The sequence below is a fragment of the Lagopus muta genome, chromosome 10 (genome assembly GCF_023343835.1).
Source record: "Lagopus muta isolate bLagMut1 chromosome 10, bLagMut1 primary, whole genome shotgun sequence".
Taxonomy (NCBI): domain Eukaryota; kingdom Metazoa; phylum Chordata; class Aves; order Galliformes; family Phasianidae; genus Lagopus; species Lagopus muta.
The window spans coordinates 1,756,826-1,770,018 of NC_064442.1; the positions used below are offsets into that span (position 1 = coordinate 1,756,826).

General features: G+C 46.1%; 1 long non-coding RNA gene across 1 annotated transcript in view; it reads right to left on the minus strand.

The window, feature by feature from the left end:
* Positions 1 to 329: 329 nt before the first annotated feature.
* LOC125698361 (uncharacterized) overlaps positions 330 to 13,193 on the minus strand; it is a 99,899-nt gene continuing 87,035 nt past the window's right edge. Inside the window, exon 5 of the long non-coding RNA XR_007379164.1 lies at positions 330 to 2,951. This is a non-coding gene — a long non-coding RNA (uncharacterized LOC125698361). The remainder of the gene's footprint in view (positions 2,952 to 13,193) is intronic.

A 13,193-nucleotide genomic window follows, 5' to 3' on the forward strand; every position in this document is an offset into this window, starting at 1 on the left:
GGTGTGAGGGGTGGTTAAATGCGAGGAAGAGACTGCTCTTTGCTGTGGAATGTCCTTTCTGTCTATCAGCTGCTGAGAAAGAAACAAGAATTGTGCGCTTTTATTAAATCCTGCGTTTGGATCCTGCCTCTGTGATAAGGAACAGGCTATAAATCATTGAATAAAACAGTAGTAAATCATCATCCAGACTATCAAAGCTTCTTGGTCTTTAATAGATTTTCAGCCTCCACTATCTCACAAGCACCATCCAAAATGTCACCCAGATCCATCTCCCCAAGGCCTTATTTTTCATTTGGGGCTGGAAGTCTGAATTCACAGCAGATCCAATGCAGTGTTTATCCCAGACAGGTTTTCAAGGCCCACAATGCCTGCAAACTTTCATTAGTTAGCCTTCAGCACGTTAATAACATGGGATGTGGACGAAACCCTTTCTCCATATCCCAGTTTTCAGCAGACCTCAGCACAAAGCTGCTCACTTCAATCGCTATTTGTACCAGATGTTCATTTATCCACAGTAAACCAACGTAGATAAGGCTTTCTATAGGTTTATGCATATTAGCGAGTCGGTCCAAACCCCATGTACTCTGCAAGATGACATGAACAAAGTATGATATCACTGTTAAAAGATGCTTTCAGCATGCTAAGATGAAACAATAAGCAGGGAGTTGCTATGGGATGCAGCTAAGGAAGCCAACACGCTCACGGTAGATCTCACCTTGCAGTGCGGAGCCCGGAATGCTGCCTGTGGACTTGTTGCTTGTATGAAATCCATCAGTGCAGGAGCTGGCTGCCAACCTGAGTTTGTATAGAGCACACCTGGGCCTCAATCTCAAATGCAGCTTCCGTGTTGCATCAGGTAATGTAAACAGAACAAACAATACCGTCCTCCCACTGCTTCTTCTGTGAGATGGAAGTTTTTCCTCCAATACCACCTTTGTGCAATGAACATGCAGCCAACTGGCAGCGCCATACTTTGTTTTTTCTCTCTTGGCCACATCCCAATCGTGTTGCAGAACTCAACTTCAAAGGCAAAGCAGTGGGATAAAGGGCTCCCTCTGCCATGCCAAGAATGCTTTCCTTAGACAGGTTGAGAGGAGATGATAAGTTGGAAGAAAAAGAAATATCTTTGGCAAACCTGGTTCCAACAGTTTTACTGTTGAGATGTTAGAGAAATAAAATAAATAGCAGAGGGACTGCAGAACATCTCCAGCTGTGGGATGCAGATACTCTTTATCCTCTTGTGAACGTCCAGTAATATCAGCAAAGATACCTCTCCAAATCCATCCATGGCTTAATTTCATGGGATGAATGCTTTGAGACTGAAACAAAACTCACTTTTGTTTTTGCAGGGAATAGTCAGATTCGAGAGACAGAATCAGATCAGTGTGTGGCAATGGGACAGGGCTGGTCCCAATGGACTGCAGCTCACAGAGCTCAGGGCTGCCCACTGGCCTGCTGCTGGAGGTGGCTAAAGCAGCTACGAGTGCCCAGCGCCTTCTTCTTCCAGCCCGCTGCCAATTCCAAGTGTTCAACAACAATGCAGCCATTTCTCCTGAGCAACACCTATAATTTGAGTCACTGGGACATTTCCTTTGGCATTTTGAAGTATATGGAAAAGAATGTGAAAACCTTTCATTAGCCACAGGCACGCAGCCGCTGTCAGAATCACTCAGATGTGCCTTTAAAAGTTCTCCAAAAAACATATTGATGCCTCCTAGTTGCTGAGCAGCCAGCAATACTGGAAAGCATGACCATGAACAAAGCACTGATTTCTCCATCCCGAATACACAAGAACAACTTACAACAACTCATCCTCTCTAGAGGGATTTAAAGACCAGAACATCATGATTAAACCTCTGGCCTTCACAAAATGTCACCTGTGCTGTCTCACAAAGGCAAGAGGGGTCCCCAGCCCCCAGGAGATGGAAGCTCCTTTTCCCAGGATGGGCACACAGCAGAGGAGTTGCAGTTTTCCATTGGCTGTCCCTGTCTTTTTTGGAATGACCTGCAGCCCATCCAGCTCACACGATCTTGTTACTCCACAGAGAGTTGTGAATATCTGTCCATGTTCCATGGGATGGATAGAATTTGCCAGATTTTTTGTTTACTATGGAATTTCTACACAGCTTCAGGAATCCCTGTATTTTATGAGAAAACAGAGTGGCGTATCAAAACATACTTAGTGGAGTTTTATTTATACAATTAATGGTCAACAGAATATAATGTACTTTTATGTCCTCCACCTCCTTCCCCCAAAAAACAGTTTTGTCTGACAGACAGTTTTGTGCCACAGCCTCCAGGGGTACATTAACCTCTGCAGTGTCCATGCTTGAGTTCAGAATTGGCATCATCGCTCCTTCTCCTGCAAAGAAAAATCGAACGAGCACAACACTGAGCCTCTCTTTCCCACTAGAAGGGATTCTTTCAGTTGCATCCCTTGGTGCAGCCCCACAACACAGTGGCAGTGTGAAGCTGCCCAGCATTATGCCAAGTGGGAGGGCTGCATCTGAAGGCCACCAGCAGTTTGAGGACATGAATGGCTGCGCTTCACCCCAAGGAATGCACCGTGCCCGACACGGACCAGGACAGCATCAACAGCCCTTGCAGAGCAGCACAGAAGAACCGTTTCTGTATGAACGTTTTGCCAGTGATGCTCATGGATCCGAGGCTCTCCATGTGTTGTGGCTCTTCTGTCTGTTGTGGATCCCAGCCTGGCAGCCCTGCCAGAGCCATTTGCAGGAATTCAGACACTGAGTGTCCAGCCTTGAGGGCAGTTTCCAGCCCTGTGTTTGTTACAGGAGATCAAAATCTGCAGCGGTTTTGCAGCGAGCCATTTGTGCTCCTGGTATGTTGGTCACCATGCAGTGCAGGATGGTCATCCCACTTTTCTTCCATGAGTTGGGGCTGCTCAATGGTGCTCAACGTCGGGGCCAAGAAGGAGCAAACGAGAGCTGCAAGAAGCCAAGGAAGCAAGATCTCTGAGAACAGATCTCAACAGCAGCCTTGCTCAGATCTGCAAATGGCAATCCCCTCCAAGGATTTCCCAGCCAGGTTTTCCCAATGCGTTTTAGCTAAACTGGGTTAGAAAAGGATAAAACCAATATGAAGATGTCTACACTGAGGCTGTCTAGGAGTTTAATTAGATCAATTTGAAACTGATTTAGTTAAACCAGTGAATGTTTCATAATGTGGACCAGACTTTGAATTTCAGGCACATCAAACCTCATTACATGCATGCTTTATTATAGCAGCGCTTCCCTCCATGTCTCACGGTGTATTCCTGCCTCTTGAGGTTTGGGCTGGAATGCCAACTCATTTTAATGCAGTTCAGACATTTTAAAGCTTTGCCGAGCTAGCCCCAAAACAACCACTGATAGTAGGTGGCAAGCCCCCTGAAATGATTAGGGTTTTACTTCAGGATAAAAAGATATTCGGTGAAAAATAAAGCAAAACTGATGAGAACAGGATAAGCATTAAGGGAGACAAGGCGTATGCTGCAGTGAAAAGTGGTTGAGCTCAATGACTCAACACTAGTTACACTTAAAAATATGTCTTTGCAGGATGCTGGTGACTGTGCATGTCATGTCAGGGCTTTCTTTGCTTTAGAGTCTCCCACTTCTTGCTCAGGTGTTGGAGCCACATTTCCACTTTCTCATTTCAGCATCCCTCCTGCTCTGCACTCCCCCCTCAGTTGTTGAGTCCACGGTGCCCAAGCTGTGGGCACAGCTGGCACACTCCCTGAGCCTGCTTTTGATCCTTTCTGCTCCTGATTCAGCCAAATGACTTTTGCTAAATTCCTCTATAAACAGTGGGCTGAGGGCACAAACTGCAGCACGTGCTTAGAGCTGAGCCCTGGGGGAAGGCCATGAGTGGGTTTGTAGTTGGGTATGGCCACTGTCCCCCAGCCTTAGCCTTAGAAGCAATGTGTGCGTCTCTCCATGACCAACCAGCTCTAAGAAATGAGACCCTGTTTTGAATAAAGCAAATTGCTGCTCCCTCCATACAGTGATCTGAAATTCAATGCAGAACACGAACCAAACCAGACCTCTCTTTCCCTGTGGCACATCTTTAATTTTAAGGAGAGATGGAGCAAAAAAAAAAAGAAAAAAAAAGAGGCAAAAAAAAAAAAAAAAAAGAGGCAGTAAAGTATCCATTCAGGAGCTCCAAGCTCTACCTGTAGCACAATTCAAAGCAGTGTCCACATACCTGAGCTAACAACCAGTACTCCAGCCTTGTAACAAGCCCATAGCTATTTCTGCAATCAAAGAATCAAAGCCCTTCTGCCCTCAGAAATGCCCCGTGCATAAAAAATATTTCCAAGCAGGCCAGCAGGCAGCAGGATCCCACAGCAGCCATGCTGCCAGGCCTTGCACACCCAGAGCCGTTCCCATTCGAGCAGTGCTGGGCTGTTTGCAGCACTCACACTTTTCCTTTTCACAGCTCAGTGAGTGCTGGGGTGGTTGCACGAGTTCGCCTGCTACCAGTTACCATTTCAGAGTCTTTGCTGATGTGTTCTTGGGATGCTTCTCAGGCTGTGGGATGATCATTTGGGATGTTTTTCTGTTTCTAATATGCGAGCAGGGTTTTTCCCTTGTCTCAAAAGAGAAAGATGTAGAGGGGAGATGTGCATTCTCTGCCAGCTGGTCCCAACAGAACAAAATGAATCACTGCAGGGAGGTTCTCTGGTGAGCACTTAGTATTTTACTTAGATGGGCTTGGAATTAGTTTTAACTTTACTCCAGATTGACAAACAGTACAATGTTTGGCCATAAAAGTAAGCACTCCAGTTAGCTGAGCTTCCTGTCAGACCTGAGCTATGTAGGGATGAATACACCTCCTGGGATCCCACAGGTTATACCAACCTCACAGTTTCTACACATCCAATGCATTGCCATGATCTTGTTTGTAGTTTTAAACATATCCCTCTGTGGCATCCAGCAGCACTGCAGCTGGTACCAAAACGACCAGAGCCAAGCAGAGAGCTTCAGCCTTCTGCTCAGCCAGGTCTGTTTGTAGGACACCAAGGAACGGGAGGAAGACAGCAGGGAGAAGGTGGATATCTCCCTTCAGATGAACCAAAGGGGAGAAACCCTCAGTGCTGGGGCTCTTTGCTGGGGCTCCGTGCCCAAACAGTGGGGAAATGGTGCATGGGGATGATGCAGGTGTGGGGAGTGCAGCTCTCGGATGCTCCTGCAGCCCCGGGAGAAGCAGAGCTGTGGGCACAGGGCAGCAGGGCTGGGCTTGGGCAGCCAAGAGGACACTGTTTGCTTTGGATTTTGTGCCTGTGTTTTGCTGCAACGCCCCGGGAAGGCACAGCAGGGAGCAAACTGACCAGTCTGGTGAACTTTTTATATTCCTTTTGGCCTTTTATTATCTTGAGAAGTGGAGGATTTTTTTGTTTTATTTTTAAACATAGCTAAAGAGCTAAATTAGCATTTTGGCAAGGGAAACAAGCCTGTAAGGCGGCAGAAAGGGAAGCAATTGTTACCTGGAGCCAGAACCAAACAGAAAGTCAGGCAGAAATCCCACCAGACCCCATCCCCAGCCTGTGAGGATGAGCACAATGACATCCCCGGGGATGGAGCACAACTGGAGCTGAATGTCACACAGCACTGACACAAACTGGCACGTCCCTCATGGTCCTACTGAGGCCACATTTGACTTAACGTCTCCAAATCCCATTTGATCCCAGTTACGGAGCCCATGGACAGAAACACTTCACAGCTCCCCTTCTGAGAGGTGAACCCAGCCCAGTGAGTCCATCTTGGCAGGGTCTGCAGCTGGACAAGCTCTGTCCAAGAAATACCTGGGAGCTGAAGCCATCGTCCCCTGCCCCTCGTGCTCACACAGCCATCAGCAAAGCCTGGCTTCAGCCCCCAGCAACACCTCTTTCATGGTCAAGTTGTTCAGCTCCATACAAATAATCTTATTTGTGTATTGATGTGAGACAATACTGATACCCAGTGGCTGATTAAGTTAATTACACTTGAGTAAATATCCCTCTTGGTCACCTTTGGGGCTTTACCCCAAAGGCCTGGGTCCCGTTGACTTTGCAGCCCATGGGACATTCACTTCCCACTCAGTTTGGATAATCTTCTAGCCAGGATTGCTGCTAGGAACTGTTTTGACTGAGAACCAAGTGCACGTTATACCTATTTTGCAGAGTCAAAACATCAGCTAAGGCAAAGAGTGAACACTTTAATCATTCCAGCATGTCATTTGCATTTGCTTTGGCTAACAAATGTCAGAAAGACATCATCCAAAATGAAGCTCAGTCCTGCCGAGGTCATGTTGTGCCTTTTTCACAGCAGCATGCTGCACCAGGGTATCAGTTTAAAAGGCAAACAGGTATGTTTTATCAATTTGCAGCAGGAAAACCTATGACTTCACAGGACTAGAAAAACTTGGCTTAGTGTGAATCAAGACTCAAGGCAAAACGCTCTGCAGCCCTCTGTGAGAAAGCTGCTATTTATTTTACCATCAATATTTTCCCTCCCCAAGTGTATTTAATTTGAAAGAATTAATGAACAGCAGAAACAAATCCCTGTATACCACCAACATCAGGCAGCACACAGACCGGCCGCAAGCTAGCGGGTGAAGGTTGGAATTTATCAAAACATGATAGAATAAACTACTTAATTATGTTAGGGTGATTGCCAGCATGCAACAATCCTGGGAGCAGATAGTTTCTCAGTTTGGCCTGAGGGTAGTGGCAGTTCAGCATTCATTCATTGCATTCACCTATTCATTGCAGTCTCATGAACCTCATTAGGGATCTGGTACCCCAAAGGCTGCCTGTTTTCCTGCCTGTGCTGATGAGCTTTGATGAAATAGGCCCAGTGCTGCTGCCTGGACAGCCCTGCAGGGCTCTGTTGGTGCTTGGCAGTATCTCTCTCTGCACAGCCTGCCTTTCAGTATTAGCACTGATCCTCGACGCACCACAGAATACACCACAGAATACCTGCTCTTGGAGGGCCAGGCAACAGATTCTAATCTTTGAGCAGGCTCAATGACCATAAGGGCAGCTATGAAACAATGGCTTTTAAAACACTGCATGTGGTATTAGGAATATCAGCAGAGCATGGCTTTTAGCAAAAATTTTGAATATCTGGCACGGGATCAGATTGGCCAAGCTTTACTCTTTGCTCATCCACTAAAACCGTCTCCACAAATCCAAGCTCAGTGCTACAATTAAAGGTTTCTGTCTTTCAGGGAATTCATCTTATCACATCCATGTAAGGAGCAGTGAGAAAGGAAAGGGTTTGCATTTAGTCTGCTTTGCAGGGGGATTGGAAGTCCCTGTCCTGTTTGGCTGCCAGGAGTGTGCCATCAAGCTGGTAGAGCTGCACAGTGCCAGGACTGTTGTGCTGTCACCAGGTCTGGTCTCTGCACTTTGCAGTGGTATTACTTGCTGCCACACTTGCTCCGTTGCTGGCTGGTTATGACCTGTTCTGATGCTCTCTATCACAAGAACACCCAAAAATTATGTTTTCTTGGTTTTGTTGCCTGTTTTGATTTCAAGCCCCTTTCATTAAGTGTTTAGAGAAATCCCATGTCCCATCCCTGAGAGTGCCCATGAAACTTAACACCAGAGACAAAAGGTCTTACTTAATTACAGTAGAAGTTTTTTTTTTTCTACCAGCATAAACTGGAGAAAGGTAATTTCCACAGCTGTATTATTTACCCCAGATTTCACTAAGGCTGCTTTTATAGCAGTGCTAGAGGTTAAATCCACTGTTATTTCCGACATGGCCTGACTTTACGTTACAGTGCATAATATTTATTTAATCTCAGCAATAAAAAGATATACCAGCAACACTGTTCTAAAGAAAAGAAAGGAAAGCAAAATGGCAGGGAAGGGAAGGGAAGGGAAGGGAAGGGAAGGGAAGGGAAGGGAAGGGAAGGGAAGGGAAGGGAAGGGAAGGGAAGGGAAGGGAAGGGAAGGGAAGGGAAGGGAAGGGAAGGGAAGGGAAGGGAAGGGAAGGGAAGGGAAGGGAAGGGAAGGGAAGGGAAGGGAAGGGAAGGGAAGGGAAGGTGAGAAGGAGACAGGGAGAGGAGAGCCTCCCCCCGCCCCTGGGGTTAGCTCCTTTGGGCTAGCAGCATCCCTATCCTAATGGAATGCCAGAGGACCGACTGCTCCCTAGGGCCAGATCAACCCATCCACTTGCATTTTCCTTTCTGATGCAGTAGGGTGTTCCCAGACTTGGCAGCATCCTCACTGCAAGAATTCATCTGGCATTTTGCTGGTAGAAAAGGAAGCAGCTCTCTTTCAAAAGTTGCATGCAGGAATGAGCTGCATGTCCTTCGTGCCTCTTGGAGAACTATAGATAGTGGTTCACAGCGGGTAGGGTCAGTATAAATAGATACAGAATCTCTGTATAAAAAAGTACTCGTTGCTCTGGCCTGGCAAAGTTTCTAATGAAATCTCCCACAAACTGCGTCATAACATCGAGAGGATTTTTCTCCCTGTAATTGAACAGTGCTCTTGCCTGCATTCCCCATCCCGCCCTCCAGTGCTCTCCACTCTGAAAATTCCTTTGTTCAGCCTAAAGAGACATTTCATTAAATAAGAAATAATTTTGGGGAGAGGTAATTACAGTCCTTTTCAGACAGATGATATGTAGCTGTTCTGTTTTCCCTTCTGTTAGCAAAAACAAAGAGGATCTCGGTGGCCTTCATTAGGTGTCAGCTCCAGCCACCCTCACCACTGGGAATCTGAATCATGTCAGTTAATCAGGCTGAATGTGTTCTACAAAACGACTGGAGTTAGGTTGGAAGCAAAGATTTATGCGGTCACGCTCCATGCCTGCATGATGATCGATCCTCCCACCCTGAGCTTGGAAAGGGCTACTTTTTCACACTGGCTCAAGATGATCCTAATTCTGTTTGCTTCCCTGTAAGCTCAGTACATGGGAAGAAAAAGGCCCAACGTGCAGAGAAGTGGGAGGGATGAGGCAGAGCCCCGTGCTGCCCTGCCCCAGCTTGGTGTCAGGGGAATCACACCCCTATAAAGCACGAGTAGCACAAACCTGAACCCATTCCAAGGTGCATTCTGATCGTCTGCTTATTGCATGTTTGCCAAGACATTATAACCAGCCTTCTATATGTGTGTGGGGTGGGTTAATGCCAGAAATCACTGCCTTTTTAGTTAATGAGACACTTCATCAAGGTCTGTTTTTCATCTGCATTTCTTTTCCTGCTAAGTGCTTTACTGAGCTTTACTTTACAAACCAAAGCAATTAGCAGGGCTGCTAACAAAGCCTGCTGATGTACCAAGCTCAGAGCCACCATCCTACCATGGATGGCCTCCGATGCTGCACACAAAATCCCACACCACGAGGCACTTTCTGGCACATCTCCTCTACATCTATGTGTTTGTCTGCTCTAAAGCCAACAAATGTTTAATTTACTAAGCTTGTTGATTCAAATGCAGCAGCAGTATGACCTGGAACAGATGAAAACAGTGGTGTCACAGATGTGATGTTTGGGTACCTGTGATATTTGGGTACCTGCAGTGTGTGGGTACCTGTGATGTTTGGGTACCTGTGATGTTTGGACACTTGTGATGCTCAGGCTCTGCTGACAGAAAGGACTGACTCTCCTCTCCTTTTCCACACAAAACTGAAGCCAGACAAACAGGTTTCTGCATCTTCAGGTGAGACAGCTATGGGCTGCTGTGGCAGGCTGTGATTCTCTGCTTTGCTCTCTCATCTCAGTCTGCTGCTTTAAATCCTAGAGCTGCCTTTCAGTTGACACACCTCTAGAAGCCATGGTATGGAAAGGAGAACGCACAGCTTTCTCCCTGCAGATTACTGCCCTCTCTGCTCTTTTGGAAGCCAAAATCTGGCTGTCACTTCACAGGCATCACAGCAAAGCACAAATATAACACAGGAGAAGGAAACGCAGCACTCAGCTGCTGAAAACCCAACAGGGAGTTGGGCAGGAGCACCTGAGCAACATGCACCATTCATATAGCCCCTCCTCACCGCCCTCCTGCTCCAGTTGTCCGGAAGCCTTGCACCAGGATCAAGCACTACTGACACTGTCCCAGCAAGCAAAGCCTAACTACTCAAGATTTTAGTATATTTATGCAATCCAGGTTGGCTCTGGGCCCACGCTCGCTTTATTTATCTAATGTCTGTGCTGTAGGCGATGAATTCATAGAGAAGGTATTATTAGAAGACAACACGCATAAAGGGGAAGAAAAAGAAGTGAGAAGTCCGGTGCAGTGAAGCATCCACAGCCTTCTGCAGAGCCAGTGAGGGAGCAGGGGCCCTGCTGCAGCCCTGCCTGCCCCACGGGGCACAAGGAGGATGGGGATTGAAAGCAATCTGATGCTCACAGAATGAGAGGCCTGACAGCAGCCTAATTAATTATGTAAGGAAATATGTAAAATGAAAATTAATTCCATGAAACATGTCCATGGAAATCATCCTGGAACCTTAAATCAGCATTTCCGCAACAATTAGAAATTCCTTTAGGACCTTTTTAATGTGGAAAGGGATTTTGAGTCACTGTTTCGAGTCACGTTGTCAGAAAAAGCTGTTTCCTAGAAAGAAAAGCACCTAAAGAGACTGCTATCCAAGTAACAGAACATAGGTGTCCAACCAACAGCATCAGGAAGGGCAACGCTCTGCAGCTGCCACCATGACACTGTGTTAATGCTGCTGTGCACCACGCTGCACAGACATGGGTAACAGCCAGTGCATCAGAAAGGCACTGTGATCATCATGGGTGAGGATGAAAAAATGAAATTGTAGTACACCTTCCCATCATTTTTCCCATCATTATTCATTGTGGACCGACACCCCTTCCATTCAGGTGGTCTCACAACTGCATTAAACCTGATGCTTAAAGTTTTGCCATGAATACAAATGTCAGCACAAATGAAGGTTTAAGTTACAGTGGTTTTCTACCCTTTGTTTTGATATCTGGTTTTATTTGATGGCCAGGTTTCTCTACTGAACCCTTTACCTGGCTCTGAAGCAGAAGAAAAGCTTCAGGTAGAGCATGGGCTAAAACACTGCCTGTGAGCATTGCTGACCAGACATTATCTGATCAAAGCCATTTGCCACCGAGCACAAACTGCCAAAGAAAACTCCATTTGTTACGTGCTGATGTTACCTCCAGACTACAAAGCAGGGCTCTCTCACACAATCCCAGACAGTTCATTTTTTAAAAAGCCACCTCTGAGCTTGTCCTGCTTTAGGAGCAAAATATCAGCTCCTATGTGTCACTGCAGAAATTGAATTTGAGCCTTACCTTCATACCTCACTACGCTTCCTTCCCCCCCTTTTCTTTCTGTAAGCTCTAGACAGGGGGAAAAGTGCAATGTAAGGAACTCACATTGCTGGGGCCTTAGTAATATCCGTCAGTAAACCTGTAATTAGATAGGGAGTAGTATTAATCTTGTGCATTGCCTGAGGGACTCTGCCAACATCCAGCAAAACCTCTATTGATGAGGAAGGATTCCAAGCATGCCTGTATGAAAAATGAAAGAGATGAAATATTTACTTACTTTACCTTTCCCTCAGCCGCTCTGTTCTCCACCAAGAGTTGCCTGGGACCCCAGCAGGCTCCTAACATCACCCCCTTCATGCAAAGCTGCACACAGCTCAGCCTTTCCGTTCCCCTGATGCCTGTTGGAACAGGTACTTCAAGGGAAGCTCAGAGCGTGGTACTTTCAGATGCACCGCTTTCTTTTTTAAATTTAAAATGTGTTCACGGAATGAGAATTGTTAATGAAAACAAAGATATTGGTCAGCTGTGATAATGAAAGTCAGAGCCTTCTCATCGTACTCCATGATTCATAGCTCAAATCTCATTAATCTGGCATCAAAGACGTGATTTATAGACGTTCTTTTTCTTTATACTCCACCCTTGTTTCCTGGATGAGAGGGAATAAACTGTTTAAAACAGAGGTGGGGATTTTTTTCACATGACTCTGTATGGGGAGGGATTTCTATGGCCCATTGCAAACAGCTCAAGCACTCCCCCAAAAGAGTTTTCCCCTTGAAAAGGCACTTAATAAAAATAAGTGACATTGTTTCTATTGTATTTAACCGCCAACTTCACCACTTCCTGTGACTATTTTTCTACTTTTTCTTTGTGTTGTTGGGTTGTTTTTTTTTTTCTTTCCCAGCAGTCTCCTTATTGCAATTATTTGATTGTTGAAAACAGAAAGGAGAGATCAATAGACGGAAAGTGCTCACAGGTCCTCTCCATAATTGTTCACAACTTCCAGCAGAAAACAGATGTGAAAACTTTTTAGAAATGTGGAAAGTAGAACAGAGACAGCTTTGCATTTTTACTCCTTCGAGGCTTGCTATTTTATTTCTCAGATCACTTCGGGTTTGAAATGAGAAATGCGTACCCTGTCAACTCCTATTTCCCTGGTTACCTTGTTTTAGGGCAAAGTAAAATCCTGGCTTTGGACCAGAGTGGATCAAGAGCTTCACCCCACCTGTGTGAATTGCCATTGCCCCGGCTCAGGGATTGCAGAACGTGCCCAGTGTGACAGCATGAGCTGCTGAAGGCAGTCCCCAGGGCAGGGTCGTGCACATTGCAGGGCCATCTAGCTTAAGTATTTCAGCATATACTTCAAGCAGTTCCATTGGTATAAATGTGACTGTACAGGATAGTTAGCATTAATTATGGACGTAAGTGCTCTGCATATCAAGGCCAAACTGCTGTGCAGCTGGAAGGCTCAGAACTGCAGGCTCTGAACCACCCAAACCCCCTCTTTGCATGTGCCCAACAGCACGGCGTTCTTCAGTCCTATTCACATTCATTCCTCATCTTCAAACACTACCAAGTGTGAATGCCATATCTGCTGGGACTCTGAGGAGAAATCCCACCTGCCTACTATACTTACAGTGAGGAAATCCCACCCACTATGTCACAATCATCATTTTCAGTATTCATCTTCTCAATTAAAAAAAACAAGGAGTAGGAGCCATAGAACTGAACGGAGTCCAGCGTGTCCCACGTACCCAAAGAATCTCCACAAAGCAGCTCCACAGCTGAAGCATGATTCCAGCACAGCCCAGGACAGGACTTAGCAAAAATGGGCCAGCCTCACATTCTGCAACAAATATTTTCCCTCTGGGGAAACGGCAGGTTCTGAAGCCTGCCCATTGCAGCAGTGTCACGGAAGCTCATTAAAGCAATTCTCAGGATTAGTCAAGCCAGTA